Genomic DNA, 7,121 nt, shown 5'->3' on the forward strand with positions numbered 1-7,121 from the left:
ACTACATACAGTCTTTGAGGAATCCTCATCAAGTACATTGACAGCTAGTTAAGTAATGTATATGGTATGAAGTGGTCAATAGAAGTCAGGGTACACTTATAAGATGTGGTTCCTGAAAAATGAATCAAAGTTATTCAAGCAAAGCAATGGAAAAGAATTTCAGAAAAGTAGGTATTTGGTACATCATTCTTGCCCAGAGAGTAGAGACAGCTATAGTCTTCAAAGGTCAGGAAGAGGCCTGATCACTGAGGTTCCTAAGCTGCCACAGGAATAAAGTCTCCAGTTTGAAAGGCTAAAAATAAACAACCCTCAAAATGATTTGATTAAAGAACAAAGAGCTTGATTTTTTGAAAAACCTAGAGGAGAGCTAGTTGGAACCAACCTGGATTCAAGTGGTCTGTGTCCTTTCTGCCCATCTCTGGCAGGCTGGAAGTTGGTTGTGGCCACCCGTTGCTCCAAGCTTGTATTCCACTGGCTTGCAAACCAGTAGATAGAGCTGTGTTCCTCACCAGATTTCCACATGACTGGTATTTCACTGGGTGATTAGACCACAAGGCTAAGACAATATTTGTACAAGAGGAGTTACATTTCCTCCTCTCCCAGCCCTAGCCAAACCAGAAGGATGCAGAAGGATGGCACATCTCAAATAAAAAGAGGCAGACTGCCCCCATGCATGACTAGCACAGTAATCAAGAGATGCCTAGGTAATCAAGGGATGATGCCTCGTGGACACATTGATATTGGGCAGTAAATGGTACCAAGAGAAAGGTCACTGATCTGGAAGTTCTTAGGCTAATCCAGGAAACATTATGATTGCTAACATTAGATAGTATCAAGACAAATGAAGAATAATGAACAAACCTGAGTGATGGGGATAGCAGAGTTTAAAAGCTGAATGTGGGGAAGAGTGCTCCCGTGAGAGGAGACCTCAGCTCCACATCAGGTTTAAGGTAACCTAACGAAGAGACCCATTTGCCAAGGTCCAGAAAACAAGAACAGCTCTGGGATAATTTACATATTAAGGGTCCCTTATATGGACTGCTTGGAGCTAGATGTATTTCAGATCCCAAATTTTGAAATACTGGCATATATACAGTAAGTTGTGTTTGATATGATTAGTAATTTTAAACACAAAATGCATATACATATGTACCATATATATACACGTATATACACACATGTAGCTGGAGGTAATTTTATATAGTAACTGCAACCTATCACATTTGGGATCATATGTGGAATATTCTAGTTGTGGCCTCTTGTTAGTGTTCAGCAAGTTTTGAATTATGGAATATTTGAACTTTGGATCCTCAGACTAAGGATGCTCAGACTGCACCTGTGCGGTATCTACTTAGTGCCTAGCTGTAGCTCCTAGTTTAAAGCTCACAAGACCAGAGTGAGCATTCCTGTCACCAAGCACACACTCATTTCAAATTGGCTCCTGCTAAGTGAAGAGATGGGATGATGGAGAAGAACTATCCCCATTCTCTTAAGAGATTGTAAGTTCTAGGAGACTAAAAGTATATGTATTCACAATGGGCAGCAGTGGAGCAAGAAGTACAGATGACCTCTCTGCCCTGACTACCCTAGAGTTATTTCAGAAAGGTAGCCTTGCTCAGGGCGAGACTCAGAACTGCTTTGTAGAATGAGATAAAGTCAAAATGTTTTAAGATGGTGAGAATAATCAAACAAGCTGAATCATAATGGTATCTGGAATCTATGCTCTTATGAAACTTCCTTACCCCCAAAGACTGGGTAGATTGCATGTTGTAGGAACTGGGAGCTATGACCAGCTAGCAAGTGTTCTGTGTTTACCAGGAGACAGGGGGAAGGATCTAGAGACAGCTCACAGCAGTAACCCCCAACATTTTGTACCTCAGGAATGTTCCGTGCTTACTACCAAGTCATTGTAAGAGCCAGACAAAGCTCTACTGGACTTCTTCACTGTACCCTAAAGGTGAGTCACTCCTAAAGCTTCCCCACAAAGAAAGCCCTGGTGTCACCCTGCAGATTTGCATGTAAAGTCAAGAAAAGATAAAAGGGGAGAAGCTGGTTCCGGGTTGGCAAATAGGCTGGACAATCCTTCACCAAAGTCTGCATGGATCCATTGTAGAGGGACTTGCGAGGGAGTCAGAAAAGGCCATGGCACACCAGTACACTTCAGATTGCAGAGCAGAAGCTCTCTTCAGACTGCCAAGGAGCAGCTAGCCTTGTTTCCTTCTACACAAAGTTACGGGATAATCCGTAAGGCAGAAACAAATGAACAAACAAAACACCAGCTTTGTTTAGGACTGAATACTGCCCAGGAAATATGGAGAAGTTCTAACTGTCCTGTGAGGAAATGAAAAACAGGAGATGACATATTCTGCTGGGAGGATGGGAAGGATTGCTTATGTATTTCCATAAGCAATTATAACATCATTAAGGAAATATGAGAAAGTCATTACCATTGCATAAGTACCTGCTAATCTGTGGTTTTGGACGTCATTCAACTGAATTCAGTAGTTAATGTATGGTTTTTCAAATTATACAGAAATTATATTTTTGTTTTGCTAGTTCCTCTTGAGTTTAAATTGGTGATTTCCTTAACCATTCCATTTCTAAATAACATTTAAGGTAACACATGTCATACTGGCATTCTCACTAATAGTGGGATTACACAGTCCCAGCCCTCATAATGAGTGTGACGTTTTGCCGGTATTAATTTGAGCCAGCTGCATAGAAAATATGCATTGCATGCCTACAAATAAGGAAACAGGGAAACATGAAACTTCCTTTCTTTGGTCAGCCTGTATGCCTATTCTCTGTGGGGACCCATTGGGCGGTGAGCAAATCACTCTGTTCTATGTATAGCCTTGTTGATTAGCATACTTCTCTAAAAGTTCCACACCCATGTTTTGCTAGAAACAGCCAGCATTATCAAACAACCCGTCTAATTGCCCTGAATGTTGCACTAGAAGGCGAAGAGAACAGGAAGGACTTTGGAGAATTTTGAGAATTCTCCTTGAATTTGGAGGTTTTTGCAAATTGATTCTGAGATTGAACTTCTCTCAGGTTTAGTCAGTAAAGGCTGGAATGCTAATGGAATTACTATAGGAGTAACTCCTTCCTCTTGTTTGTAGATAGCAGAGGTGTCATGTACTTGAGAAATTCTGGAGTTACATGAGCTAACTCCTTACAGTCCTAAAATTAATAATAATTGTTATTATTTAATAAATGTTAAATATTAATTATCTAATTTAAATAATTAAACAATAATGGTAGTATAGTAAGTATTATTAAAGTTGAAAAAGAACTTTATTTGTTCTGGGGAGTCACCAGTGTGCTTCAGAACTTCTAGAACTGCTTTTTGTAATCATGGGCACATTTAGAGGCCTGTACTCTTCCAGGGTGGCAATGTAGCCAATCTGTACATCTCTGAAACAAGGGATCAGGACATGTTCTTGTGGAGCTTCTTTGTGTTTTCAGACCTAGAGGAAATGATCCCAGCAGATGACAGTAGCCCTGCAGACTGTGACCTGGGATGGAGACATTACCAGAAGAGGCACTTCTTGCCCGTGCAGGAGTCCTCAGTGACCTTCTTGGGCATCATGAAGCCTGCTATTCTTGTGCTACCTAGGGAACTTCTCCTTTGGCAGTTTCTCTTGGTAGAACCCACTTCTTGTTTTGAAAGATTGTGAACTGCTTTTGGGAAGCATACTTGGTCTGAATGTCCACCATCTTCCTGAAAACCTGAGGAAAAATGTATTATTATTTTTTAATCTCAAGAATTTGGTTTCTTTATGGATTTTTTATAGTCATTCAGAAACTACAATTTGATGGTATCTGAGTGACCTGTGACCTGATTAAAATCTGAAAAACAAGTAACTCTAGAAATTGCTCATGAGAAGACTCTATGTTTCTTTGAGGGCTAATAACTTCATCTGACATATCAGGTGCCAGCAAATTGTGTAAGGATCTTTATGGAACAGTTAACACATATGTGCTTCCCATGTGCCAAGCCTTGAGGCAAATGCTTAAGCTCACTTAATCATCATAATATTTCCAATGCAGAAACCAGAAAAACCAAAACACTGCCCTAAGCCACACCGTTGTCTAAGTCTCCACTGGACGAAGAAGCCAGGCAGTATGAGGTCTGAGCTTTGCTCTTCAGTGTGACATGGAATTGTGTCTGTGTGAGAATGTCTCACTCGTGCCCACGTGTCTCTTGCTTTCATCAATTGTAAGTACATATTATAGAGAGAATATTGCTGAGTAGTTCCTTCTGCCATAACAACCAACATCACTTTTCTTGAAGCATGTATGGTTTGACCTGAAGTATAAAGAAGGGATGAGACAGATATGAAAGACATCTGGAGTCAGGACAGTGAGGTCCACCTCTACTCCTGTCTGGATGAGCTGAATCTATCTCTTGGCCTTGAGGTATCCTGAGCTACATACAGGAGCCAGTCCAGATACCTTCTCTACATTCAGGCTGGGAGACTCAAAAATTTCATGGCACAGTATTTAAGAGCTTTACACAGAGTATTAAAGCAGGTGGCAGGGAATAGCGCTAAACCATGCACTGCATTTGGCAGAAGTGCTTCTTGCCTCTATTTTCTGCCCACAGAAGTTTCTATCTATCTCTCAGCTGATGAGAAGTTGTGCAGATATAACAAAATCTTATTTGTGTGATAGAAACTTCTTGGTTCCAAATGCTCAAATGATAGTTTGATATTTAAGAACAACTGGAAAGCTAGAGAGGAAGAAGCAATTCAGACTTGAGCATATCTAGATGAAAACAGGATTTTCAACATCCTTAACAACAGATGGGAGAGAGCATTGCATTGGGGGTTATTACAGTTTATGTCTTTGCAAAATGCACAGATTTTCTGTGTTCTTTTGAATTTAAAATGATGAGATGTGGATTATGGAGAGGTGCAGTAACAATGCATGTCTTGCTTTTAAATGTTATCCAAAACTAACTTTTCAATTTCTTAATCCATTTTACTCAAAATACACTTACATTTCTGGAAAAAGCTATCATAAAAATATATGTTTGTAAGTTGTGTTCTGCTGAAAATCCTTAAGTGTAATTCTTTTGAAATTTAGTGTGTGTGTGTGTGTGTGTGTGTGTGTGTGTGTACATTCACTTGAGCACACACATAGCTGTGTGTGGAGGTCAGAGGACAACCCATACTCAGGCCCCAAGCACAAACCACTGCAAAAAGCAGACTTCCATCTTTTGTGTTTTCTTTGAAAAGGAGTTCTTTCTGATCCTTGACATGAGTAAGAATTTGTTAGTTATTAAAATCCAGAGAAATATCCCAGGTGAAGAAAACCAAGTATTAAAGTGAGGTCTATAGACATCTCACCAATACTTGCAACCCAACCTGTCATTATGGGAGTGGCTTCATCACGATTTGGTTATCAGTTGGATATCTTACTAAGATAATTCCTTTACCCTGAAACACATCTTCCTCTTCTAAAGTGGGGCCCAGGCCTTTTGACCTCCAAGCCCTTCCAGGGAAGGCATAAATGGACATGTGCACTGGGCACACATGTTTTAGAGACAATGTCAGGGAGCCAGCTTGAGCTTGAATTCTGAAAGGAATTGGAAGCTGCATGCTGCTTGGATCCCCTCTTATTCCTGTGTATCCTCTTCCCCAGAACTCTTAACTGGTAGCAAAGCCACCATTCTTTGGTCCTGTTTCTGCAGATCTCCCCTACACCTCTGGTGCTATCTTCCCAGTTCTCTCATCTGATTTCCCCTTCTTCCCCAGGAACTCTTCATCCAGAGTCTCTTTTCTCCTCCTCTACATCTTGGTTCACACTGTTAATATACAAAAGAAAACAAATGACAGGAGTTTAAGGAACAGCATTCTGCTGTCTGTGAGAGGAAAACTTAATTTCAGCTGCATTACTAGCATCTTTCTTTGATGATCTTTGTACTTCATGATAGGGTAGGCTATTATCCTTTGTGTCTGAAATGGAGAGAGATGAAGGTCTACAGCTGACTCAGAGAGAAAGTGAAGGAACCCCCCTCCACCCAACTGATCAAATTGCATTCCTATCATAGGGTGTGGCCAGAGATAGTCATTGAGCAGATAGTCCAATGCTCAAAATCCAGAGCAGAATTAGACAGGCAAACGAGTACCCACAGTACAGTGAGATATGATAAAAACCGATGTGAACTGATTCCGGAGTTAGGGGGCAGGGAAGGCAAGCAAGTAGCATTGTGTTGGGAGGGTGGAGGCCTCAGAAAGTAGCTGACCTTTAACAAGAGATTTGGAACAAACAAGGTGCAGTAAAGATACACAGGGTGCATCCTCTGACCGTAGGGGAACAGGCATTCCAAAACCACATGGTGAGGGCAAAGTCAAAGGCTTGTCTGAGAAACTGAATGTAAGCACGGTGGGAGATGCAGCTTGAAACAAGCCAACCAAAAGATTCCAAGCATCTGCAGTTGGTTAGAGGTGTGGGTGTTATACTACAGGTCACAGGGGGAACTGGAAGGGTTATAAATGCTCAAAGGGCAATGACAATTGTGTGAACTTGAACCGAAACTCTGGTAAGCAAGTAGGAGGAAAATCAGAGGTGAGCTGATTAGCAGTCCAGGAAAAGGATGGTGCGAGCATACATTAGAGAAGGGAAAGCTAGGAACAAACACAGGCCATGTCTGGAAGCTGCTTGATTTCCAAGGTCTACTGCATGGTGGGAGGAGGGCCCACTGCATAGTGGGAGGAGGGCCCACTGCATAGTGGGAGGAGGGACAGAGGAAAAAGAGGCACCAAAGATAATTTCACGAGCTTGTTTTCAAAAGCCATTGTCTCGAGTTTCCAAATAAATGCATAACAATGTCACTGAGCAAAACATGTGTGTAAGTCAAAGAGTGAATTTAGGAAGGGAGAGTTCATGTGTTCCGTTGGGAACTTTCCCTTCGGGACGATTGCCGGGTGTCAATCTGCATTGGGAAATGGTGGCATAAAGCCCATGAAACAAAGCCACGCTTGGAAATCATTGCGTATTTGTCATAGCTAGAGCCAAAGTCTTGAAGGTCCAGGGGACATGTGTAAGGTAAAGAAGAAGAAAACCTAGGCTGGAGCCTTGACAGGACAAGGAGCAAGCAGAAGACTGGAAAG

Source organism: Mastomys coucha, unplaced genomic scaffold (genome assembly GCF_008632895.1).
Source record: "Mastomys coucha isolate ucsf_1 unplaced genomic scaffold, UCSF_Mcou_1 pScaffold14, whole genome shotgun sequence".
NCBI lineage: Eukaryota > Metazoa > Chordata > Mammalia > Rodentia > Muridae > Mastomys > Mastomys coucha.